The sequence below is a fragment of the Saccopteryx leptura genome, chromosome 4, assembly GCF_036850995.1.
Source record: "Saccopteryx leptura isolate mSacLep1 chromosome 4, mSacLep1_pri_phased_curated, whole genome shotgun sequence".
Taxonomy (NCBI): Eukaryota; Metazoa; Chordata; class Mammalia; order Chiroptera; family Emballonuridae; genus Saccopteryx; species Saccopteryx leptura.
In genome coordinates this window covers 30,347,243-30,374,240 of record NC_089506.1, presented here as the reverse complement: position 1 = coordinate 30,374,240, position 26,998 = coordinate 30,347,243, and the positions used below count along the sequence as shown (strand labels likewise).

The 26,998-nt window shown below is 43.3% G+C and overlaps 1 protein-coding gene across 3 annotated transcripts in view; it reads right to left on the bottom strand.

Annotated features, from left to right (window-relative positions):
* PLEKHA2 (pleckstrin homology domain containing A2) overlaps positions 1-24,649 on the bottom strand; it is a 75,977-nt gene extending 51,328 nt beyond the window's left edge. Inside the window, exon 1 of one of the 3 annotated variants that reach the window (XM_066380387.1) lies at positions 24,542-24,649. The gene's annotated coding sequence lies outside the window, so the exon portion shown is untranslated. Of the gene's footprint in view, positions 1-9,333; positions 9,456-9,692; positions 9,851-24,541 lie in introns of those variants that run through there. The other 2 variants (XM_066380385.1, XM_066380386.1) reach the window with 2 other exon arrangements.
* Positions 24,650-26,998: the final 2,349 nt, after the last annotated feature.

The following is a 26,998-nucleotide window of genomic DNA, read 5'->3' as shown; positions in this document are numbered from 1 at the left end:
TAACAATTGGTACTAACGGGGGGGGGGGGGCCCACCTTGATATACACATACATACTGTCACCCCAAAATTCCCCTACCAAGACCAAGACGAAGCTTTGAAATGTCCTTTCTAATTCTCATGACATTCTTCCAGTTACACTATTTTAGCCTGTTTTCTGATTCTCTAAAATCACTTGTTAAAATGTCATTTTAACTTATATTCCCCAGTGTAAAATCACTGGGTGGAGGGTGACATTGGGTGGTTTAACTCAGGAGTTGCCCCTACGTCCGTATGTCCTGGACCCCAATCGCTGACAGTGACTCTCCCCATCTCCTGGGACAATATGCAACATGTTCTTGCTGGGTTAAAGCACCAGATACCCCTCTCTCAGGCTAGCCTCTTCTTCATTGTTCTAACACCACGAAGAAACCACCCAGCAAGTAGCTTCTTAGTCTTTACAACTCATGGAAGACAAAGAGAACAGACATTTGTGCAGGAAGGGACCTTGGTCCGCCCCACACAGTACCCTCCCTATCTTTCCAAAGCATGCCAAACCTCCCTAGTGTCTTCCGTGTTTAGTGCAAAAATCACAACATAACAACGCTGGCATTTTAAAAAGATCATGCTAGCCAACCATTTTCACTTTTGCATGCTCTTTTTTTTTTTTTTTTTTTTTTTTTTTTTTCATTTTTCTGAAGCTGGAAACGGGGAGAGACAGTCAGACAGACTCCCGCATGCGCCCGACCGGGATCCACCCGGCACGCCCCCACCAGGGGGCGACGCTCTGCCCACCAGGGGGCGATGCTCTGCCCATCCTGGGCGTCGCCATGTTGCGACCAGAGCCACTCTAGCGCCTGAGGCAGAGGCCACAGAGCCATCCCCAGCGCCCGGGCCATTTTTTTGCTCCAATGGAGCCTTGGCTGCGGGAGGGGAAGAGAGAGACAGAGAGGAAAGCGCGGCGGAGGGGTGGAGAAGCAAATGGGCGCTTCTCCTGTGTGCCCTGGCCGGGAATCGAACCCGGGTCCTCCTCACGCTAGGCCGACGCTCTACCGCTGAGCCAACCGGCCAGGGCTTTGCATGCTTTTTTCATGCCCCTGCCGGCGTAATCAGCCTTTTAAATTTTTTAAGTGATATCATAAACTTGTTGCATGTTGCCACATAGTCTTTATGATCATTATTTTTAATGGTTACATAACATTACTGGACTGTATTTACTATAATTTACTCTCTATGCTTAGACAGTTAGATTACTTTCAATTTTTTACCATTATAAATAATGCTGAAATGTACATATTCATGGCTTTGTTTCTTCTTTAACATAAAAACAACATACATTCCGAGTAATAATGTGACTAGATCCTAGCTTATGATTTTTTACAATTCTTGAGAACTATTTCCTGCTTTTTCTTCCACCTGGACTTTGTGAAATGTGAATCAATGTGATGTGTGCACACAACCAATATCGATCTCTCTCTCACACACATACCCCAGACCAAACCAAACCAAAGTGTGGCCTCACATAATCCAGGTAACAAAATAATGTATTTTAAAGAAAAGCAAAATAAAAACGAGGAGAGTCTTACATTATCCAGATTTCTTCAGTATTTAAGTTCCTAGGTATGTACTGCAAATGAAAAGATATTAAATAATTTAGAGTAAAAATGAAACTTTGAAGAAAAAGAGTGAATTTGCGTGAAGTTACCCATTGATCAGCAGCAGAAAATGGGTTAAAGTGTCAATCAAATGGACCTGAAGAGTATTATGCTGAGTGAAATAAGCCAGTTAGAGTAAGGCAAATACCATATGATTTCACTCATATGGGGAATCTAATGAACAAAATGAACTAACAAAACAGAAACAGACTCAAAGAGCGCAGGCTGACAGCTGTGGGGGGGCAATGAGGGAGGGATGGAGAGATTGAACAAAAAGGAAAAAAGAGAGAAAACTCACAGACACAAACAACAGTGTAGTGACTGCAGGTGGAGAAGGGGTAGAGATAAATGTGATGAACAGAGACTTGACTTGGGTGGTGAACACACAATACAATGTACAGATGATGTGTTGTAGAACTGTGCACCTGAAACCGGTATAATTTTATTAACCAATGACACACTAATGAATTCAATAAAATGGAGAAAAAGTCAAGTAAACCAAGATTCCTGGTCAATATCTGCCAGGTGACCAGACAAAGCTCATGAAGGAAAAAAGGGTCAAAGGCTGCCTCCCTTACATACAATGAGATCAGGGGAATCAGGAGGTTTTTCTGTCCAAAACATCTCCTCAATTGCCCATTTCAATGCCTCAGGTCTCATCACTAGAGAAGAGTCAAGTCAAGAATAAAACTGTCCCGTAGGAATTGAGGTAATTGACATCTTTGTCAAGTTCATAATAGACACCTGAAACCAAGACCCTAATAAATAGAACACATGCAGATGGAAGAGAGAGGCAGTAGAGGGATGAAATAGTAAAGGAAGATTGGCTTGAAACAAATGTTATCTACTTTAAAAAGTTCCCTAAGATTCTTACATACCCAGGACAGGAGTAGGAACTTTTCTGGGAAGCAGTTTGGCAATATGTAACAAGAGCTAAAAATGTTCATACCCTTTGACCCAGTAATTCTACTTCTAGGATTCCATCCAAGTAAATGAATAAAGATGCAAATAAAGATTAAAATAAAAAGATAGCAACTGCAATAGAATTAGTAGTAACAAAAAGTTGGAAATGCTCTGAATGTCCCAATGATTAGGGAATAATTAATTATGAGATATTTGCATAAAAAATATTACATAAGCATGTAAAAACTATGTTTTCAAGTCATCTTTAAATGAATAAGGGAGAAACCATATCCTGGTAAGATTTTTTAAAATATAATGTGATTTATAACAGTGTTTTTCAACCACCGATCCACGGACCAGTGCCAGTCTACCAGAAATTTTGTGCCATCTACGAAAGAGTTAACCACCCTGACGCTGTATGAAGATTATAGACCCAGTGATCTTAGTTGAATTTGCTTATGCTCAGGGTTATTTCTGCCTTAGTGGTCCCTGAAATAATTCTATTTCCACCAGTCCACAAGTGTAAAAAGGTTGAAAACCACTGACTTATAATATGATCTCAACCTCCTGTTATTTTTGTATTTCTACAGAAAAAGACTGACATACAGACAGCAAGTTATTAGCAGTTAGTATCTATGGTTTGTGGGTGAATTTTATTTACTTCTATATATTTTCTATATATTTTCCATATTTTCTACAGGGAATGTTTGTTATTGAATTTAGTAGGAGGGAAGAAAGCTGTTTAACTCCACACAAACCCTCACCTCCAGTACAGAAATTTTGAAGCCGAGGATAAATTTCTCAATTCTCCAGAGTTCACAAACAAAGTAAACCATGCCTACATTATAGCTCCCCTAGGACTTTTTGGTATGTCAAAGTCTTAAATCTAAAAAAGCAGTATCTCACCCATCACAACTGCCCAAGAGCCAGGTACCTATACTCAGAGAGCTTTGGCATCCTTCACTGCAGCTGGGTATCTCACTTCCTATTTCAACATCCTCTTACAAAGGCTCTTCCCCTGCAGGTTTGGCTCCTTACTCTCTAGCCTTCCTAAGAGGAGCCCCTGTATTTGGAGCCAACAACATTCACCCTCAAGTCGCTGCCTCCATTCCTCTATTGCTATAGCACCTGAGCCACACCAAGCCCAGAACTCTAGGGAAAGGAAAGGAAACCTGACAAGGACCCCAGTGGAATTTTCCATCTTGAAACTTGGCGGATAGGGCTGACATTTTAAAAATAAATGGCTAAATTGATGAACAGATAGATAAACAGATTTTTTTAAGAAAAAAAAAATCTATAGAGCTATTAAGTCATAAAAGCTATAGTTTGCTGTATTAGACATCTTTCTTCTTTTAAGATTTTACTTATTAATTTTAGACAGAGGAGAGAAAGAGAGAGAGAAAGGTGGGGGGTAAGGAGCGGAAGCCTCAACTTGGTAGTTGCTTCGCGTATGTGCCTTGAGCAGGCAAGCCCAGGGTTTCAAACCAGCAACCTCAGCATTCCAGGTTGATGATTTATCCACTGAGCCACCACAGGTCAGATGTACTGGACATTAAGATCACTAATATAGTTTGGGAAGAAAGGAAAGACTAGAGTAAAATAAGGGAGTTTGAGCTGCCTGACCATTCTGACACTGTTGGGGTGTATAAAAATATAAGAAGGGGAGGCCCTGGCCAGTTGGCTCAGTGGTAGAGCGTCGGCCTGGAGCGTCGGTAGAGTCCCGGGTTCGATTCCCGGCCAGGGCACACAGGAGAAGCGCCCATCTGCTTCTCCACCCCTTCCCCTCTCCTTCCTCTCGGTCTCTCTCTCTCTTCCCCTCCCACAGCCGAGGCTCCATTGGAGCAAAGATGGCCCGGCGCTGGGGATGGCTCCTTGGCCTCTGCCCCAGGCACTAGAGTGGCTCTGGTCGCAACAGAGCAACGGCCTGGAGGGGCAGAGCATCGCCCTCTGGTGGGCGTGCCGGGTGGATCCCAGTCGGGCGCATGCGGGAGTCTGTCTGACTGTCTCTCCCCGTTTCCAGCTTCAGAAAAATACAAAATATATATATATAGTCGAGAAAATGGTCAGGAAGGCATTTTATGACATGGAGTGGGGCACACAGTAAGTGCATCTCCTGTCTTATTACCCACTGGGGGTGGGAGGAGGGTGGAGCTGGAGACAGCGGGGTCCAGAGTTGGCGGTAAGTGATAGGGATACCAACAGGAAATTGCTAAATTTCTACAGGAGAAAGTTTATCAGGAAATGACATCAGAGGTCTCAGCGAGGACTGTAATAGAGCAGACAGGAACTGGGGTGTGCAGGTTAAGAGCAGGCACTCAACTATTCCTAGAATATGCACAGGCCATGTGAACGGAGCGCTCACCTATGTTAAACTGTTGCATACACAGAGATGGACTGTAGAACCACAACAACGGCAAGGGCCTGATCAAAATCACAAGAACAATAACAAAACATAAGCTTAGCTATTTCAGAAGACATCCCTGAGAATAGACCAATGATGATAACTTAGGAAGTGTGGGAGCATCTACTTCCTACTGTTATCACCGCATTTTGAAAATACCATCAGAGCAAACTCCAAATAGTCTTAAGGCAGGAGAGTAATGTGAGAGAAGGGAATGTACTGACAACATGTTCCCAACGGAAGCTCGGGGTGAGGAATGCAAGCATCTACAGGAATGGGAAGATTAAGAAAAGGAGCCTTCTTGACACAGACAGCCCAATCCCCACTGGACCCAAGAACTCTGAACGGAGGGCAAAAGACACTCAAGGAACTTTGAAGGGAAAAAAATTGGTCAGGGGTGAGGGGGGGAATGGCAGAAGTATCTGAATACTGATACCATTGCAATAAAGATGCTAAAAACAACAAAATATTTCAAACACTCATGACCTCTCTGAACGGCAGCCTCTTCCATGTTCAGAGAAAATGTGGTTGTTGGAGCCAGCAGGAAGCAAAGGCCTGCCACAGCTCAAGGCTCCACCAGAGAGCTCACCAGGGCAGGGAGCTGCCACACTGGGTCTGTAAGTAGCTTAGCAAAACGGAGCTTTCCAACCTGCAGAATCATCCAGCACCCCCCCACACACACACACACACACTTAGAAGACTCAGCAAATTGTTTCATGGTGGGGATTCCTAGCAACAGCCACATAGGAGCTCCAGAGTTACAATCTTCACTTAAAAACTTGCCAGTGGCAGCCACTAAAATGTGGGCAGTAGGAACATGAAAACATTACTATCTCTACTCTCCACCAGTTTTTTGGAACGTGTAAGAGCATCTGTCTAAGGGCACATGCTCACAACCCTGAATTCAGGGAACGAAGAGGAGTGACAAGGAGGATGTGCCGGTGATGACGATCAGTCTGAGCGCGTTTGATGAAACTCCTGTAGGAAGAGGACCGTGGAAAGGGCTGTGCGGATTTCAATTATCCATTGAAGTGGCAGACGTAGCGAAGCTAAAGAAGGTGGCTAGAGTCAGACTCTGCTGAACGTTTCTGGGCCTCTGTCCTCGTTTGCAAAATGGAGAGAATCACTGTACGGACTTCAAAGGTGGCAAGTGGAGATTCAATGGAATAAATAATGTGTGCAAAGTGCTCACCAGGACGTCTGGTAGAGTAAGCACTGGGCACATGTTGTTAAGATGCCTGTGTATGCGGAGAGCCTAACGAGCAGTGTATGATGACCACGACTACCGCAGAGCTGCTCAAGGCAGGGCAGGCAGCTGCAGGGGCCGTCACCGCCCCTCCAATAGCAACTAGCAAATTATCAATGGAAAGGCCATGACATTGGGTTCCCCCACAAAGAAAGACCTAAATTTCCCTTACTCTGGTCTCTATTTCAAGAAGCATCATATTTTACATCTCTAAAATACTCCAAGAGGTTTAAAAAAAAAAAAAAAAAGAAAATCCAAGAGCTCCACAGACCTCCATCTTGGCCAGCCTACCCTGGACGTTAACAGAACCCAGCCATGCCTATCGGGTTCCAGGAAAGGAACTCTGGAGCTGCCTCCTGCTCCACCCAAGGGAGAATCACAATAGCAGAGAGCCACTTTGCAAGTGGCTGGCCAAATCAGGGTTCAAGCTGATGGCACAGAGAGTACTACCCTTTGCACTTTAAGTGTAGTGTTTCCCAGGAGTGTTAGGACCAGCAGACCTGGCTTTCCACCCTCTTTATCTCAGTTGGCCAACCTCTATGGGCAGAAAAGCACACCACAGGCTCAAAGCTGAAAGCCTTTTGCCCGCCTTGGGCAGTGCCAGGAGCTCCTGCACCACCAGCGTTCGGAAGTCCATGGTGAGCAAGCCCAATTCGGTCTTTAATCCTCTGCAAGTCACTTCAATCAATGGGGGGTCAAGGAAGAGAAGAGCCTTTCAGAAAGAAGATAAGTTATAAAGCCCAAAAATCTGGTGGGGCTTAACAGCCAGGGCCAAAGGAGGGGAGAACAGAGTAACCCAAGATTTGAAATAAAGGTCAATTACAGGCCCGCTGCACCAAGCACAGGCCCCATCAGAACGGGAAGGAAGGGATCTCATCCCTCCCATCTCTCAGCCATTCTATCTCCCCACCCTGTCCGATTGCCAGGTTCAATGATGGGCTTATATGGGGCAGGGCTAGGAGTCTTCTCTTCCCATAGGCTGTCAAACCATAATATTTGCTCTGCTTCCTTCCCTTCCAAAGCCTAACAGATGAGATTGCCAGAGTCCTACCCAGCTCACTAAGACAGATGTAAAACTGAAAGTCAGGCAACCCAAACTGCTTATGGTGGGCAGAGACAGAGCGACCCAATGTTCTAGCACCCAGATCCTCTTTTCCAAGCTCTAGGACTCTTTCAGCCAGAATGAATAATGCCCCAGCAGTTTCAGTGAATCGGATACTTACTGCACTGTGGCCCACAGCAAGATCTAATCTGAGGCATTTCCGCATTCTAACAGGGGCATCACCCTACCTGTCCACCTGCCCCATGAAGAAGACAGGAAATCAATGAAGCGTCAACTGGATGTGCACAGTGAAGACCGCGCTCCTGCTGCTTGGATCTTCCTCAAGTTCCAGCACTTCAGCAACACGCTATAAGCCTGCAGGGGGCTGCTCGGGAGGGTCTGGCTAATAGGGCTGATGCATCTCCCTTCCCACTTTTGCAGAATCTCTCCAAAGGTAGGCATCAACCAAAACCTGCATGCTTTCAGGATTTATTTTAACCTTGGTAAAATACCGAGCTAAATACAGTTCAGCTCACTGTGATGACATGACGGGATCCGCAGGCCCTACTTCCTTATACAGAAGAGAGAAGAAAGCACCAACAGAGGAAAAGAAGGTTTTGCAAACTCTCGACCTAAGAGCAGGTGGTTTCCGAGTCAATACCTAGGAGACTACCCATCTCTGAAATGAGCAAGGCTCTCTCTTCACCAGCTAGCCAGAACAAAGTGAGGAGTACCACACTTTGCAAAAATCGGAGCTTATAAATAGGGCAGCAGATTACTTAGGTGTAAAGGCAACATCTGGAGTAAATCTTCATGAACCAGCCTGATGAACTGAATTTCTATAGGCTGGAGGCACTGCCACACTCCTCTTTTCCCTTCCATTTGGACAGGTGCAGACCATGCATGTGCCTGCAGTCACTCATTCATTCATTCAACTAACATTTACCCAGCACCTAGTAGAAGTCACACACTGGGCTGGCCACAGAGTCTAGACTACAAGCCAGACTTTCACTATGACAAAAACCGCCCGCCTTCAAATGGCACACAGTGAAGAAGGCTGAAATGATGATAATGCTTTTTTTTAAAAGCTTCCACTGGTTTCTCAAAGCATGTTAGATCTCTCTATTTGAGCAAAACCTTTGTGTTCTAGGAAGCCTCTGAGCTCCCTAGACTGGAAGCTCCCTACAGACAGAGGCTGAATTTAGTTCATCACTGCCTTTCATATCCTTAGTATCCAGTATGTCAACTGAATGCAAATAAAAGAAAACAAACATTTCTGTTCTTTCAAGATCTTTGGCTTTACTGTTTCCGAAGGCTTTGCCTCCAAAGAAAAACGAAGCTCCAGAAAGAAGTAAAAAGGGGACTGACTCAGATATATTAAGAACAAACAACGTGAATACAATTTTGGAACCTCCGCCCAAGTGCAACCACCAGTCGGCTGGCTGAGGTGCCTCCAGGAGCCACAGCTGGCATCCTGGTAGAACGCGTTCCCCCTCCCTCTTCTCTGCCGTTGACTCCCCTCTGCAAAGCCCCATTTGGAGTCCTAAAGAAAGAAAGGAGGAGGGATGGGAGGAATTAGAAGGGGAAGACACAGCTTGAACCCACACTCATCAAGAAGGAAGGAAACCTGAAGCCGAGAGGCTGGGGGGCAGGGCTGCCCTGGGGGAGGAGATCTGAAAGTCTGAAGTTGGAGGGCATGCCTGGACACTTTTCCTTCCTACAGGCCTCTTTTTTCCCTTTTCCTTTCTTTCTCTCTTTCTTTCTCTCTCTTTTTCTTTCTTTCTTAATGTGATAAAATAACAATTCAGAACTGCAAAACTGGAGCAGAAAAAGGGAGTGAGGTGAGGAAGAAGCTGGATAAAAAGAGACTGACAGACAAACAGCTCCCCTCGAGGTGTTTTCCCAACCTGGCACTGTATGTGCATTTTAGGACACTTTTTCTTCAAGTCAGCCCCATAGCCTGGAAGTCCAGAAGCCCGCGGGCCCGGGCTGGAGCCAGAGGAAAGGAAGAGACCTCCCTACGGAAGCACACTAGGCCTGTCCTGTAATAAGATAATAGGGGAGAGAGAGATGAGTCTCCACGGCCCAATCCGTGCCCCAGGGACTTGCCTGGACGGTCTCAGCTCGCCTGCCCTACCCGCAGCTCGAGCAGTCGTTGCGGAGCCGCTGCCCCAGCGCCAGAACCCGCAAAGAAGTTTCGCCGCTGCACTGTGAGAAAATGCCGCTCAGCAGAGCACCCGCCCCCACCCTCACCCGGCCCCACCCCCGCAGCCCGACCCCTGACGGCCGCGACCTTGGCCACCCCGGACGCTCCAGAGCATTGGAGGAGGGGCTGCCTCCAGGCTTTTCCGGGGCGCGAGGAGGCGGCCGGGGGCTGCGGCGACCAGCCCGCCTCCCCCAGCCCGCGCTGGCCCCTGCGCGCCCCTTGCGCCTCTCCGCCCCCAGGCCCGCGAGGGCACCCAACTTACCCCGCCGTGCAGGGGCCGGGGCTCGGGCAGGGTGCGCGGGTTACATCGGGGTGGGACGCGCCCCTCCAGCCCGCGGGGCCGGCACTCTCGGGGGATTTCTTTATCTCGCGGCCAAACTCTCGGTGCCTCTGGCTCCTCTGGCTCTTCTCCCCCCACCCACCCCGCCCCCTCCTTCTCTCTTGTCTCTCGGCTCTTTTTTCCGGGTTAATTACGTTTCGCATTAAAGCAAAACCCAGCCCCGGATGTGAGTACAATGCTCCGCCGAGCCCGCTGGGGGAGGAGAGGGGTGCCGGGGCGCCGCGGGGTGGGAGGGGGCGCGGCCGGGCGCGGCGGGCTGCGCGGAGGAGGCGGGGCGGGCGCCCAAGGCCCGGCCCCGACCACCTCGCCAGCGTCTGCCGCGGTGCAGGTGGCACCTGGGCTGCGGAGAAAGGCCCTGCCTCGGACGCCTGACCCCGGCAGCAGGTGTCCGGAGCGGGAAAGGGGCCCGGGGTAGAGAGCATCCTCGAAAGAGGGAGGCGCAGGCTCCCCCTTTATCCCCATTTCTTCCCAAAGCCCCACCGCGCGACTTCAGTCGGGCCTCCCTCGCATTCTGCACCCTTGCCTTTCTAGGGCCGTGAGATTAGGTTTAGGGTTAGGATCGAAAGAAGAAGCGCAGATTCTCCCGGGTTGTCCTGAAATTGCCCGAAGAGAGAGTACAATGGGGCCGGACGATCTAACGGGGGATACAAGGACAGAGTGTGGCGCAAAGACGCCCTTTCTGCCCTCAGAGAGGGAGGGTGCTGGGGGGGGGGGGGGATGGGAAACCTACGAGCTTGCACTAAGTAAATATTGCGAAGAGAACCACAGTGTGCTGGTGCAGCCTTTGCGCTATCTCATTTGATACACACAGCATCTCTAAGGGTATCCATCCCTTTCACGGTGAGGAAACCGAGACTCGGAGACGTGAAGTAATGTGCCCTGGGTCCCACAGTTAATCAATGGCAGGTCTGTCAGGTTCTGACGGCGGCCTCCCACGTGAGGCGATAGACATTTAAACATGCACGAAGCCAGGCAGTCAACCTCCCAAACAGAAACGTAGTGGATTCACCCTGGAACGGAGGATCGTGAGATGCAGTTTCTCGGGATTCTGATGCAAATGCAATTCATGAGATCTGAGTCCTACCAGACTTTTAGGGAGAGGAGGGCAAAAGATCCTTGAGGCTCTAGGACAAGGACTGGATATGCGGGAATGACTGAAAGGCTGGTCCACATCCCAGGATTGTAGGGGAAAGGAAGACGGTTTAAGTCTCCAGGACCCGAGGCAACAGAGCGTGGGGGTAGGGGGCCTGAGCCAGAGGAGCCGGGAGGAAGGCAGGACAGCGCGCAGCACACACCCCGAAAGCACCAGTGATGAAACCACACACGTTTCCTCTTCCATTTTGATTGCCAAAGCAAAAATGAACCACCCGGTTCTCTCAGGTGTGAAAGAAAGGCTGTTTGCTTTAGAACATTTTGCTTTGAATGAGGAAGGAAGGGAGACACAAGAAAAAAATATATGTATTTCCTTTGAAATAAACACATCAACGACATTTTTTTTTTTCTGCTCATGAAGATTTTTGCCACTCATAAATTTCGGGCAGTATAGCACGTTGAAGAGCATGTTCTCTGGAACCAGATGGCGTGGGTTTGAATCCCAGCTCTGCCACTTATTAGCTTTGATCCCTGGGCAAGTAACTTCACCTTTACGTGCCTCAATTTCCACATCTGGGTTGTTATAGAGAGTAAAGGAGTTAACGTTTGTAGGGTTTAGATTACTTTCGAAAATGAAATAGATGCTGTGTTAAGTGTTTTTGAACTTAAAAATTAAATTATGGTTTTCAGCGTGGACGGGAACCCTAGAACTGAGGGTTTCCACTGTGAGCAATGGGGTAAAATCTCAGATTTCATGGTATGGTTCATATTAAAGCCCATAAAGTTCTACTCCCCGTTGGGCCTGCCTGAGTCACTCAATTACAGAGCCACAAATATTTCCCGAGCACTACTGTATTGGATGCCTGGGAGGCTCAGAGGAGCCAAAGGCCTTGGCTGTCATTGTAAGGATAAAAAGTGTCACTAGAAGGTCGCAGCAGCCTTGTATTCCTCCTGGAAGTGCCCTGGAAATAAATGGCACAGAGTGAGCACTGTCAGCCTTTAGAGGAGCAAGCCGTTTCTGTATGGGATGGAGGTGGAGTCTCAAGAAGGAGAAGGACTTTGAAATGGGCTTATGAAGATGGGCGCAATTTGACTCCAGTGAGAGGGGAGGTTCACCAGCATGTTAGGCCGGGGAGAGGGTCATCAGCGCACTTCGGACGATGCCCATACTTCACAGGGAGCCCCATTCTCTGCTATATTTGACCCTGGCCAGGACCTGGCCCCAGTTAGACTACCGTTGCTGCCCTGATTCCATTCCCTGACTCCTGAATTTCCTGGTGTTTCTTCCGAGGACTCCTCCCCCTCCTGTACTGGGCACCACAAAGCAGATGTGAATTGATTCTGTGCCTTGCTATTGTCCTTTTCCATCTTGTGACTGACACATTTTCAAAGTATTTCCATTGCCTGCTTTTATGCATTAATTTTTTTCAGTACAATAAACAGCCCTGATGTCTGACAATGTGACTCTGCCTGTGGGGAAAGGAATGTCCAAAAAAGGGCCTTTCACATCAGCTATTTAAGTCTCCTCGTTCTAACAGTGCAGCATGAGGTTCAGCAATCTGCTCAGGGTTTCACAGCTGGTGAGTGGCGGAGCCAGAGTGGACTACCCTCAGAATCTTCCAGTACTGGTGCAGAAGAGGGAGACATCTGGCCTAGAACCTCAGAATCTAACCAGAAGTCCTTTTGCTCTACTCTAGCCATTTATTTATACACTTCTATTATTGTTCAGTATTAAAGGCCGGGTGACTGGACAACCAACTAACCTTCAGTGGTAAGCCATGACCCCCTTCAGGGAACTGCATTGCTCTCTGTCCTCATTACATATAGTACCAAGCTGCAGCTGGAGCCAGTTAGCTCTGTTGGGAAAGTGTGGGACTGAAGAGGCCAAGGTCATTGGTTGATTCTGGTTCAGGCCAGTTAATTTTACACAAAGATAAATTGCTCCAAGGGCAAATATTGCATATCTAATGCTAGCTGGTCGTTTTATAAATAATTACTACTGGTTTCAAGAGTAAAGCACCATCCATTTCCAGAAAGATTACTCAAACTGCTATTGTTCTATTCAGTCCTATTTATTCAATAAACAATTATCTGAACCTACTACCATGTTTCCTCCCATATCTCTTGTATTTACTTATTTGCCAGATACTTACTAAATGCTAATTGTTTTATATCTATTATCTCATTTAAGCCTTACAACATTAGGACAACCGATTCTTGTTGCCCCAATTTGTAGGTGAAGTAACTGCGACAGAGACCAAGCCTAGATACAAACCTGAGCAGCCTGGCACCAGAACCTGAGTTGGTGAAGGATACAGAACTCTTTCACCTCCACATTTTTTATAATAACTATCATTTAGAATCTCCATTCCATTTCACCTAACAATTTCATGTCCAAGGATAGGTCCTACAGAAAATCATTGGCAATATATGTGGCACATATGGTGTGCGTATATGTATATGGACTATATGCAAATAGATTCCTGAAAGCATTGTTTATAATGGAGAAAATTGGAAATCACTCTCATGATCACTAATAAGGAATTTAACAGGTAAATATTGGTACATCCACACAATCTTATACTATGCAGCTGTTTTTTCCAAAAAATGAGATACATCTCTATGTAAAATATACAAAATACTTTTTTATAATGTTCTCATTAATTTGTGAGAGAGAAATAAGGGGAGAAGGGGGAGAGAGAAAGAGAGAGAGAAGCATCACTTCACCATTCCACTTAGCAGGTACTCATTGCTTCTCATGCGTGCCCTAATTTGGGATTGAACCCACGACCTCGACACTCAGGGACAGTGTTTATCCATTGAACCACCTGGCCAGGGCTGAAATATACTAAATACTTTAAGTGGAAAAAAGGTACAAAGCTGTCTGTGTAGTATAATCCTATTTCTATAAATAAAAATCTATACATGCTTATTACATGAGAAAAGTCTAGAAGACTACATTCCAACCTATTAATTGCCGTTTTCTTAGGGCAGAGAAGGAGGGGCTAACACGGTATGTCTCACTTTCTAAGAGATGTATTCTCTGTAGTGTCTCATTTTTTACAATAACTGTGCATACATTTGGTTATGAGAAAAGACAATAATTATTTAGCTTTTAGTAAAAACTTTTAAAGCTCCATGAGAAAGCAAGGAGCCCATCATTTAGTAGGGAAGGAATATCACATGTGCAGGAATAGCTACCATAAAAGCCAGAAACTGATACATGCAGAGGAGAGAAGGGAGAACATTCTGTGGGAAATCACAACCCACAGGGGTTGAGAGGTACAGGACAACATGTCTGAAGGACACTTTAGAACAGGGGTCCCCAAACTACGGCCCACGGGCCACATGCAGCCCCCTGAGGCCATTTATCCGGCCCCCGCTGCACTTCTGGAAGGGGCACCTCTTTCATTGGTGGTCAATGAAAGGAGCACATTGACCATCTCATTAGCCAAAAGCAGGCCCATAGTTCCCATTGAAATACTGGTCAGTTTCTTGATTTAAATTTACTTGTTTTTTATTTTAAATATTGTATTTGTTCCCGTTTTGTTTTTTTACTTTAAAATAAGATATGTGCAGTGTGCATAGGGATTTGTTCATAGTGTTTTTTATAGTCTGGCCCTCCAACGGTCTGAGGGACAGTGAACTGGCCCCCTGTGTAAAAAGTTTGGGGACCCCTGCTTTAGAAGGACCTTAAAGGAAAGGTGAGGTGTAGAAGGTAGGGGGCGGGTTTGAGAATAGGTGGATTCCAGATAAAGAGACTGTCCAAGGCAAAGCAGAGAGGCAGATACGCACGGGAGCCATTGGGGGAAGCGTGGCTGGTGCAATTCAGCCGGAGCGGGGAAGGATAGATGAAGGATTTCCATGGGGAACAAAACAAGAAAGAAAGGTAACTGGAGGATCTTTATTGCTAAGCTAATGAGTTGTGCTCATTTCTTTAGGCATCAGGAGTCACTGAAGGCTTTTGAGCAAGGAAATGACACAATTAGAAGTGAATAAGCAATTTCATAGTGATTGCAAAGTAACTGGACTCTAGCACCAAGCTGCTAGGATTTGACGCTAGCTCTGTCACCAGTTAGCTGTACAGCCGTGGACCAGCAACTTGACTTCTTTCTCTGTGTTTCTATAAAATGGGGAAGGTGGTAATAACAGATAACCTATCTCACACGGTTGTTTTTGAGTTGAGTGAGTTACTGTTTTTAGGGCACAGTGTAAATATCGAGAATTTCTGTTAAATTTTATTTATTTGTTTGTTTATAATTTTATTTTATTTTTTCTGAAGTAAGAAGTGGGGAGGCAAAGAGACAGACTCTGGCATGCGCCTGACCGGGATCAACCCAGCAAGCCCACCAGAGGGCAATGCTCTGCCCATCCAGGGCGTTGCTCCATTGCAACCAGAGCCATTCTAACCCCTGAGGCAGAGGCTATGGAGCCAACCTCAGTGCCTGGGCCAGCTTTACTCCAATGGAGCCTTGGCTGCGGGAGGGGAAGAGAGAGATAGAGAGAAAGGAGAAGGGGAAGAGTGGAGAAGCAGATGGGCCCTTCTCCTGTGTGCCCTGGCTGGGAATCAAACCCAGGACTTCCACACACCAGGCCGACATTCTACCACTGAGCCCACCGGCCAGGGCTTCTGTTAAATTTAAAAATTTTAGTATACCTTTGGACTAAAATCCTTACATTTCATTTTGAAACTTTTATTACAGAGAGCTAACATTATATAATAAATTATTAAATATTTATTCTTTCCACTTTCACAGGATTGTAGATTATTAACCTCATTTTACAGATGAGATAATTCTGCTTTTCAGGAGAGATACAATCTCAGAATCACATAGCCCATTATGAGCTGAATCCATGAGTTGAATGATCTCTGTTCAACACTCAGGGTCATCTCTTAGCTCAAATTCTCAGGGCCTTAAAAATGTGGAAAATGGAGAGTGGAAGAATCTTTGGTAACCTCTGTGTACAGAATAAGGGAAACAGCAGTACAAGACAGTAATAAAATAAAATAAAAAGATAAAAACTTGGTGGAACACCTGGAAATTTGTATATAAAATCAAACTTATATATGTATGTGCCGAATTATGCCTCTCACTTCAAAAATCATGTTAAAGACCTAATAAATGGATTGCATTTGAAGAAAGGGCTTTTAGGAGGTAATTAAGGTTAACAGGTTATAAGGGTCTCTGCCTCCCTGCTTCTCACTTTAGAAAAATACAAAAAAAAAAAAGAGGTTATAAGGGTGGGGTTCCAATCCTATAGAATCGGGCCTTATAAGAAGAAGAGATCTCTCCCTGTGTCCACAGATGCCGAGGGAAGGCCACATGAACACACAGCAAGAAGGAGGCAACTGCAAGCCAAGAAGACAGCTCTCACCAGAGCCCAGCCCTGCTGGCAACCACACCTTTGGACTTCCAGCCTCCAGAATTATAAGAAAATAAATTTCTGTTGGTTAAGCCATGCGTTCTATAGTATTCTTTATATACATACATGCACATACCTGTTTACATACATTACATACACATGTCAAAATTATCTCCTAGAAACAAAGTTTAGAAAGCATTGCTATCCTGCTAAACCTGACACTGATGTAAACCTCAAAACTGAGTGTGTATCCTGTCCCCAGAAATGACAGTCTGCCTGCTAAATGCTTCATTCCTATTGATTCGTGCTGAGGGCATTGTTTTTCCGTCAGTTTGAATAAGTGCAGCGCACTGCTAGGATTCCTACATCCCCAGTGATGCCCTGTGATTATGTGGGAAGAACTGGGCCTCTGGAATCAGAGAGAGAGAAGGAATAGATACCTTAGCTTTGCATCCGTGACCACATTTTAGCAGTGTATTTATCTTTGTTTTGCTTAGACTAGTTACATGATTCATTTCCTCAGCATTGAGTCTATATGCAGGCTACTATTAGTAAATACTTATGGGTAAATATAGTCAAAGTTGTTAGCTAGAATAAACACCATCCATTTTTCCAAGAAATTCCTACGGTAGTTAGTGAAGTGGGTAAAATTTTACATTGGTGGTTCTCAACATAAGCTGATTATTACAAAACAAAGAAAAGCAAGAAGGATATTTGGACATATAGATTTATGTATCTTCATTATCTTGTTAGTAGGAAAAACATCCACACTGTATCGAGTTCAAAAGGTACAAATAGTAAGAACAAACAAATATTTCTTCTACTCATGTCCTCCAAACACTATTTTCTTCCTCAGAGTTAATCAATTTGAGAGTCTATGTGTGTGTTACATAATAAAAATATTCTGTTTGCAAAGATAAAGTTTAAAATATCATGATCTAATACTAGATTTATAAGTGATTTTTAAAAATCTTTTTTATTTCTGAGCTTTCTAAGTATTCTTCAATAAGCATGTATTATTTTATGATCAGAGGAGGGAAAATGTTAGTTTTACAAGTAAATAGTTTTTAATTTATAAGTACCTCAGGGTTCTCATAGCTGCTTTGTGATTTTTTTAAAAACTCACCATAGAATTAACTTTATCCTCAACTTAAAAATACATGTCAGTCCATGAATACATTTTTCAAAAAATTTTAGCCAATTGTGTGGCCATTCACATTAAAACTCCTACCACTGGAAATGATAAACAAAACCTGATTAGCAGCTTGAACCCTGAGACCTAGTGAAACTCAGTATGAGTCACTGGAGACAGGGAATTTGCCCAGGTATCTTCTTTCAAATGTCATCATAATGTGTATGATGACTCCACGTGTCTATCAAACTATATTAAAATTAAGTGTAACACAAGGCTGGAAGAATTAAGTCCAGTTCGCCACCTTCATTTAGTAATTAAACAATCACAAGCTAAATTTATCCTTACACCTAATACTTAATGATGCTGTGAATGTTCTAATTGGATAAGTAGCCAAATGCACCCTCCAGCATCTGATGTCAGAAGATGTTTCCCTGCTGGCTTGCTAAAAAGACATACAAAAACGCACGACCCTGATCTAAAGGTTGCCCTTTGGACGACTTCAGTCTTTGGAACAGAACACTGAATTCAGAAGGTCAGATGGGAAAGGCCTTAGACAAAGTCCTTGCATTAAGAAGAGCCTTTCTTAGGCTTGCTTATGGGTACTGATTGAATATCTAATTTCCAAAGGTCCAATTATGTGGTTTCCTAGCCCTCAGCAGATTAGAAACAGCAGCAGAATGGAAGAGCTCTTGTTGATGTAGGAAGGAGGGGGTGGAGGGGAAAATGACTTTCTTCAGTTCATTCCTATGTCCCTAAATGGATTAGCTGACAACAAGGGAGGGAAAAGAAAAGTTGACAGCATTCCCAGAGGTTCTATGTGCTCAAGATGACTTTCGTCATTCCTGGTGAGGACGCTGGGGTAGGAAAATGTGGTTGAACAGTGATCTGTACTTTTATTTTAGGAGGAAAGTTTCACGTGGTTTTGCTGGTAGGAGCAGTGACCTCTGAGGAGGAGATCACCTCTAAGGTAGTAAGGGGAGGCTTAGGACTCACTCAGACTCTTATATTTTTAAAATATATTGTGTGCATTATGTATCTTTTGCTTAATAATACAAAAATTTTTAATTATTTTAAACGACTTTACAAATAAAGTCTCTAAAAAGAAAATATTAAGGGGCCCTGGCCAGGTAGCTCAGTTGGTTAGAGCATCATCCTGGTACACCAAGGTTGTGGGTTCAATCCCCAGTCGGGGCACAGAAAAGAATCAGTCAATGAATGCATAATTAAGTGGAACAACAAATTGACCCCTCCCTCCCTCCCTTCCTCTTTCTTTTTAAAATCAATAAATAAAAAAGATATTTTTTTAAATATCGAAGACTTAATATCATTAAATTTCTAGAAGAAAACATAATGAGTAATCTCCTTGATATTGGTCTTGGCAATGACTCTCTTTTGGATTGACACCAAGAGCAAAGGCAACAAAAGCAAAAATAAACAAGTGGGACTACATCAAACTAAAAAGCTTTTGCACAGAAAAGACAACAATCAGCAAAATGAAAAGGCAACCTACAGAATGGGAGAAGATATTTGCAAGCCATGTATCTAATGAGGGGTTAATATTTAAAATATATATAGAATTCATATAACTCTATAACAAAAAAAACAAACAATCTGACTTTAGAAATGGGCAAAGCAACTGAGTAGATATATTTTCAAAGAAGACATAGGAATGGCCAACAGGTACATGAAAAGATGCTCAACGTCCCTAATCACCAGGGAATGCAAATCAAAACTACAGTAAAGATAGCACCTCATACCTGTTAGGATGGCTATTATAAAACAGACAAGCGATAGCAAGTGTTGGGAAAGGTACTGAGAAAAGGGAACCTTTGTGCACTGTTGGTGGGAATGTAAATTGATGCAGCCACTGTGGAAAACAGTGAGGAAGTTCCTCAAAAAATTAAAAATAGAACTACCATATGATCCAGCAATTCCACTTCTGGGTGTGTATCAAAAGGAAGCAAATCACTATCTCAAAGAGAATATCTGCATCCTCACGTTCATTGCAGCAGTATTCACAACAGCCAAGACATGGAAACAACGTAGGTGTCCATTGATAGGTGAATAGTTAAGAAAATTAAATATATAATATCAATAATATGATAAATAATAATATTAAATATATAATGTTATTTAGCCATGAAAAAAAAGAAGATAGTCCTACCATTTGTGGCAACATGGATGGAACTTGAGGGCATTATGCTAAATGAAGTAAGTCAGACAGAGAAAGAAAAATACTGTATGATCTCACTTATATGTGGAATCTTAAAAAAACCAAACTCATAGAAACAGAAGACAGACTAGTGGTTGCCAGATACAGGAGTTAGGGGTGGATAAATGACTAAAGATAGTCAAAGATATAAATATAATGTTAAATAAGTTATGGGAGTGCAATGTATGGTGACTATAGTTAACAATACTGTACAGTATCGTATATTTGAAAGTTGCTAAGAGAGTAGATCCTAAATGTTCTCATTACAAAAAGAAAACATTTGTAACTATGTGAGATGATGCATGTTAATTAAACTTATTGTTGTGATCATTTTGTAATACATACATGTATCAAAATATTTCGCTGTATACCTTAAATTAATACAATATTATGTCAATTATATCACAGCAAAAATGAGAAAATTCAAAAGATAACAAAGAATACTATATCACAATGAGATATCGCTACATACGTATCATAAAAATAGTGACAATGTCATATGCAGGTTAGGATAAAGAGAAATGGATCATACATAATTCATTGCAGGTGAGAATGTAAGATAGTACAGTCTCTCTGGAAAACAGCCTGGCAGTGTCATTTTAAAAAAAGAAAAAGAAAAGTGAACATGCAACTATCATAAGACTCAACAATCACAACTGGCATTTATCCCAGAGAAATAAAGACTGAAATCCACACAAAAACCTGTATGAATGTTTGTAGCAGCTTTACTGATAATAGCCAAAACTGGATACAGCCTAGAAGTCCTTCAGCTGGTGAATAAATTGTGATAGATCCATACCATGGATGCTATTCAGCAATAAAAGCAAACAAACTACTGATACATAACAGCCATAATGAATGTGTAGAGCAGGGGTCCCCAAACTTTTTACACAGGGGGCCAGTTCACTGTCCCTCAGACCGTTGGAGGGCCGGACTATAAAAAAAACTACGAACAAATTCCTATGCACACTGCACATATCTTATTTTAAAGTAAAAAAACAAAACGGGAACAAATACAATATTTAAAACGAAGAACAAGTAAATTTAAATCAACAAACTGACCAATATTTCAATGGGAACTATGCTCCTCTCACTGACCACCAATGAAAGAGGTACCCTTCCAGAAGTGCGGCAGGGGCCGGATAAATGGCCTAAGGGGGCCGCATGTGGCCCACGGGCCGTAGTTTGGGGACCCCTGGTGTAGAGAATTAGGGTAAGTAGGGAACAAAAAGACAGCCCCCAAAGGTTATACTGTATGATTCGTTCTTTTTGTAGAACATTCTTGAAAGGGCAAAAATACAGAAATGGAGAACAGATGAGTGATTGTCAACCGTTAAGAAGGACATGGGTTTAAGAGGGACATGTGTGTAGCTAGCTATACAAAGGCAACGCAGGAATCCTCCTGCTGATGGAAATGTTCTGCCTCTTGGCTGCAAAAGTCTCAATATCCGGGTTGTGATACTATACACAAGATGCCACCATCGGGGGAAACTGGGTAAAGGCTACACAGGATCTGAGTTATTTCTTACAACTGCCTGTGAATCTTTAACTGTCTCAAAATAAAAGGCTTAATTAAAGAAAGAAAAATAAAGCTAAAAAATATTGACAGAGCTTTGTGCTTAAATAGTTATTATCTAGTTTTAACAATCACTTGTGGTGAGACAGAACCCTGTTGACCCCAGATTAACCAAGGCAACACTTACGAACTCCACACACTGGTGAAGTAGGTTCACATGTGGAGTCTGTACTGACAACTGTGGTGAACTGACATTTAGTTTTTAGTTCGGATATGAAGAGCAGTGCTTTATTTCTCTCCTACCTCAACTGCTACAGTCCCTATTACATCACCCCCCCCCCCCCATGGCCATTTCCTCTGCCATTTGGGCATGTGGTTGTCTCCATCCATTTTTTCTGCCTTCCTTAAAAAGAAAGTTTTTCATACTTGGAGAAACTCCCACCAGAACTTCAGCTGGTATGCAAGAACATGACTTTCCTATGGCAGGGTGAACATTAGGGTTAGTTAGATCATTTCAATTAGTTACCATAAAACCCTGCCGTGGTACCCGATATTGAGAAGGTGACAAGCAAACATTACAGTAGAAGCCCGTTAGAATGCATCTTGGTATTATATGTTACTGGGTACACCATGAGTCAAATCACGGCCACTGAAATGTAACTGCATATTCTTAAAATAGTTCAGCTGTGAGGGCTAGGGGCTGATTTATTTCTGGTTTCTCCAGTCTAAGCCCTTGTACCATGACCCTGTAGCTACCACCCAGTTTAGAGTAGATGGGCAGCATAGTGAGGGACAAAGAACTTGGGAAGAGAAAAATCTCTGAAATTGTAGGCAGGACGATGCCTACAATTTAACACACAAAGTTGCGAAAGACCTAGAAATATAAGCAGTATGCAGTGAGCAAAAATGTCAGTTAGAGGAAAACATAAAACAGTGTTTCTCAAACTTTTCTTCACTACACCCCCTAAAAAGTACTGGAAAATAAGGTATACTTTTGCTTATTTTTAAGTTAACGTCTGTAACTTTTAATCGTAAGTTTGAATGATTACAAAGGATGGATTCTGAAGATTGTTAACAAGCGCTGTTTTAAAATAAAACTGTTATATCACTCTTTTTAAATGTAACCAATAAAATCTAAGTACCATTGTCATCTGACACCATCATCCCTTTTTCAAACAAAAAAGCAGTTATTTAACAGTCAGAATGTTAAATCATTTCTTTTTCCCTGCATTATATTTATATATATTTTCTTCCCCTAAAGAATTGTATCCAAACATCATATAGTTTTATGACATCATTTATTATTTAATCATTTTTATCGACTACCCAATCATATGTTCTGAAACAATAATGCGTATGTGAATTGATTTTACAATTTAAAAAATGTCTGGTGACCACAAACCTCCCAATGTTAAAGCATTCTTTGAGACGAATATACATCATTACCATTATTAGTAACAAAATAAATATATATTTCATTGATCATTAAACTTAAAAGAGTAAAATATTGGATATTATTCTTTATAAGAGGTGAATGAGGATGGAATTTTAACTATAACGTATTTTATATATTTACACATATATGTAATAGTTCAAATATTCATCAATTAATAATACTTTTTGCAAGAATGAGCAGGCTTACCATTAATCTCATTCCTATTTCTCATTTTTATGAGTGTAGGATCTGAGAAAACTTGTTCACATTAATAAGTGGATGGGGCTGTAGGAGTTTCTTTATGATAATCTTCAGGTCTGATGAGAAGGAAGGAAAATTGGGGTGTATTTCTGGGCTTATGGCTTCAGAGAGGGGCCTGGAATGACTTCATTGCCTATAAATACAAATCCTATGTGAAGGTTTCTTGCCAGTCCACCTTTGCCAGGAAATGTGACATTTGTTTTTCAACAGGGCTGAATTTGGCAATACCATTCAATTCTTCGAACGCCTTTGAATCATAGGTTAGATGTCACTTAGAGATCTTCCTTCAAAACTCATTCTGTGGGGAGGTTGTGCCTGCTAGGGGGCTGGGAACTTATGGGAACTCTCTGTACTTTCTCCTAGTTTTGCTGTAAACCTGAAACTGCTCTAAAAATAAAGTTGATTTAAAAAAAAATTATTGTACTGATCCATCAGTGGTCAACTCAATTAGGTTTTTCTCCAAGTGTTCTGGAAAGTCATAAATTGGAAACTACCTAACTTGTGAAATGATATGTATCTGTTTTAAAAAAAAAAGTTTGCTTTCTCAACACAAAAACAAATATTTCTAATTGTCCTTTGTCTTAGCCCTGGACATTTTTACAACCGAGGGCGCTTCCTCTCTCCTTTTTTAGAAGTGAGAGAAGTCTAGCCCGAGTGACAGGTGGGAGCCAGGAAGATGCCCGTGGGCGGCCCTCACCCCTCCTCAGGCAGACCCGGAAAAAGTCCCTTACAACTCCTTACCCTGCGGGGAACCCACCATAAAGCAGCACTGGAGTGAGGGCATCTAAAAACTGACCTCAAATACACAGAATTGTCATTGCAGACTTTTTAGTTACTTACTGGCTGTTTAGTTGCAATTCAATGTTAACTGGGTGCCCAGTACCAAATCATTCTTGTTAAGAGAGGAGAAGGTGAGGCCTGGGAACAAATGCCTAAAGGACTCAACAGCCAGAAGGGCTTTGTATTTCTCCCTCTCCCTAATTCTCAGGGGGAGTTATCACCTTCTCACTTCTCCCCAGGCTGTCCTCCCCCTCCACTCTCCCCTACGTCTCCCCATCCTTCTTATCCAAAAAGCAAAAGTGTCACAGAAACAACCCCCAGAACATGGCTGGACAACGTTCAGGAAAGGAAGACAGCTTTGGGAGGGAACCAGGGCCAGGGACCGGCCGGAGAGGAGCAGGGAAGGTATGTGGCTACCGTGGGGACACGTCTCTGTCCCCTCACCTCAGAAACAGGCAAATGGAAGGAGGGGGCAGTAGCCGATTCTCTCAGGCCAGAGGCCAAATTTATATAAAATGTGTGAATATTCTCTTTTACAGTCTAGCCCATGGAGACATAATAGAATATATTCTTTAAATCCAGCAACCTTCTGATGATATTTGCTGCTCTCCTGGGCTGCTCCTTGGTAAAGACATTGAGCCTTTCGCCCTTTCCGGCTCCTATTTACTACCACCACTGCCCTCTCGCTCCCCTCTCCTCTCCCAAGCACCAAAAATAATTTGAATTTCAAGCCTTTTTTTGGCCTTCCTGTGGGTGTGGGAGGACCTCCTTTGGGAATTGTTCTGGGTCAAGTCAGCTCCATCTGTAATTTGTCAAAATCTCTGTCTGCACCCCACCCCCACCTCCTTTTCTTAATACAGGGGGAGTGTGGGTTCTCATTTCTCCCCCCTAAAGGACCTTCTCTACCTAATCCTTAGATCACAAAAGTGAAAGGAGCCCTCCAGGCAGCCCCTGAGGGCCTGCAGCCTCCACTTACCCTGCCCGGTGTGGAAGAACAGGGCTCTCTGCTTCAAAGGGCGAGGTGGCTGAGAAGGAGGAAGGCAAGATCTGAGCTCCACGGTTCAGGAGACCCAAGGCAAGTTCCTGTTTTAAAGACAGAGTTTTCAAAATGATTAAAGTTTAGATAGGTGTGCACGTGTGTGTGTGTGTGTGTGTGTGTGTATGTGTGTGTGTGTGTGTGTGTGTGTCCCTCTCCCCAGTTCAACCCTGGGATCCCCCTGATCTCCCTCTGAGGGACAGCTGATCTACCTTAATAGAAAATCTCTCTAGATATAACCTCCCCCAAGCCCGCCCCTGTTCCTCTGCCTTCATGGACATTTCTTAGCTACTGTCTCAATACTCTGGTAAATTTTTGTTATTAACAAGAAGGAAAGGAAAATAAAACCTAGGAAGAGAAAAGACCACATATCTAAGAGTTTCCTGTGGTTTGGGAGAGCTTTATTTTATTTTATTTTATTTTATTTTTATTTTATTTTATTTTAGTGAGAAAAGGGGAGATAGAGAGACAGACTCCCGCATGTGCCCCCAACCCAAACCCCATCTGGGGCCAATGCTCGAATCAACCAAGCTATTTTTAGTGCCCATGCCAACATTAAGACCAAGAAGCAATCCTCAGTACCCGGGGTCAAGCTCTAACCAATAAAGCCACTAGCTGCGGGAGGGGAAGAGAGAGAGAAAGGTGCCAAGGGAGAAGCAGACGGCCGCTTCTCCTGTGAGCCCTGGCCAGGAATCGAACCCAGGACATTCATATACCAGGCTGACGCTCTGTCTACTGAACCATCAACCAGGGCCCGTTTGGGACAGTTTTAGGTCAAGGTTTTCATGACTTGTTCTCCCCTAGTCCTTTCCATGCTGAGGACAGTGTTCCAACACTGCAGGTTACCTGTGGAGCCTGTTTTCTTCCTCTGATCCTGCATGAGATGCTCTCCCTAGATTTGGATTTGGGAGAAACGAAGTAAAAGTGGGGGGGGGGTTCCCAAGGATGGAGAGCCAGTTACAGGAGGGATCTTCTGTGCAACCAGAGCCTTTGCCTTCAGTGCTTGTGACTGTGGACCGCTGAGCCAGAAAGACTGTGCCCTGGGAACTTGGCCAAAGAGGGCTCTCACCACTCAGTGTTAATAGTACTTGTATATTCCTCTAACTTGGCAGTTTCTTTATATTAAAATGGGCATACTAATGCCTAACACACAATGTTATTATAAGGAATAAATAAAATGAAAGTGCCTAGTGTAGTGCCTGGCACACAGTAGACATTAAATTAATGTTTGTTGAACATAAAGTATGTTTATCACATTATGTTGTATACCTTTTTGTCTTCCCTGCTGGACTCTGAACATCTTACTCATTTTTATATCCCTTTTACCTGCCACAGTGCCTGGAATGTAAACACTCAATACATATGTTTAATTAATTATTCAATTAATTAATACATGGGCCCACTCTCAATCTGGCCCAATTTCCCTTGCTGGTCAGGAGTATAGTCTTTGTTCTCTCTCAATATGTGTCCTAGATCAAGCTCTGAAATCATCCATCAAGGACCAGCAACTATTTGAGGGAATCCTCCAACATAAAGGAAAGATCAAGACCAACAAGTGAGGCATGATGGGGGGAACTTGGAAGAAACAGAGACAATCCAGGGAGAGAAAAACATTAGTATCATATTGAAGTAAAAGAAAATACTGTGTTCATTTTTTAAATAATGATCATTAAAATAAACAAATCAAAAAAAACCAACCAAGATGTTCTCTGTAAAGAGAGAGAAAGCATTAGGATAAGAAGAAAGTACTCATGGAGATTACAAATCTGTTGACAAAAAACAAAACAAAACAGTAGAAGGGTTGAAATAGACATTTGAGGGAATCTACCAGAGAATAAATGGAAAAACAAAAATTTAGAAAGTAGGAAAGATGAAAACAATTACATACAAACTCAAGGGCTCAATATATACTAAATAAAATTTCCAAAAAGATAAAACAGAGAAACTAATTCAAGATAGAATTCCAGAATTGAACTAAATCAGTTTCCAAGTTAAAAGGGCCAGTGAGTGCCCAGCACAGTGAATTAAAAACAGACCCACATCAAGACACAACATTGTAAAACTTCCATACTTCAGAGATAAAAAAAGAGGCCTCAGAGAGACCTGTTTCTTTTTCTCCAGAGAGAAAGAAACAGATCATACTCAGAGATGTCAGGGAACCAGAATGACATCAGACTCCTGAACTGCAGTATGGGGATGTAAAGGCCAGAGAGATCATGGCCTTTAAACAACCTCGATAAAGAAAAATGTTTCATAACCTGCCTTTTTATACCCAACCAAAGTATAAATCAATCATGAAGAAAGAATAAAGGTATACTTCAGGCACATATTGCCTCAAAAATTCCACTTCCCATCATTCACCCATTCTCAAGAAGCTCTCAGAAGATGTGCTCCTCT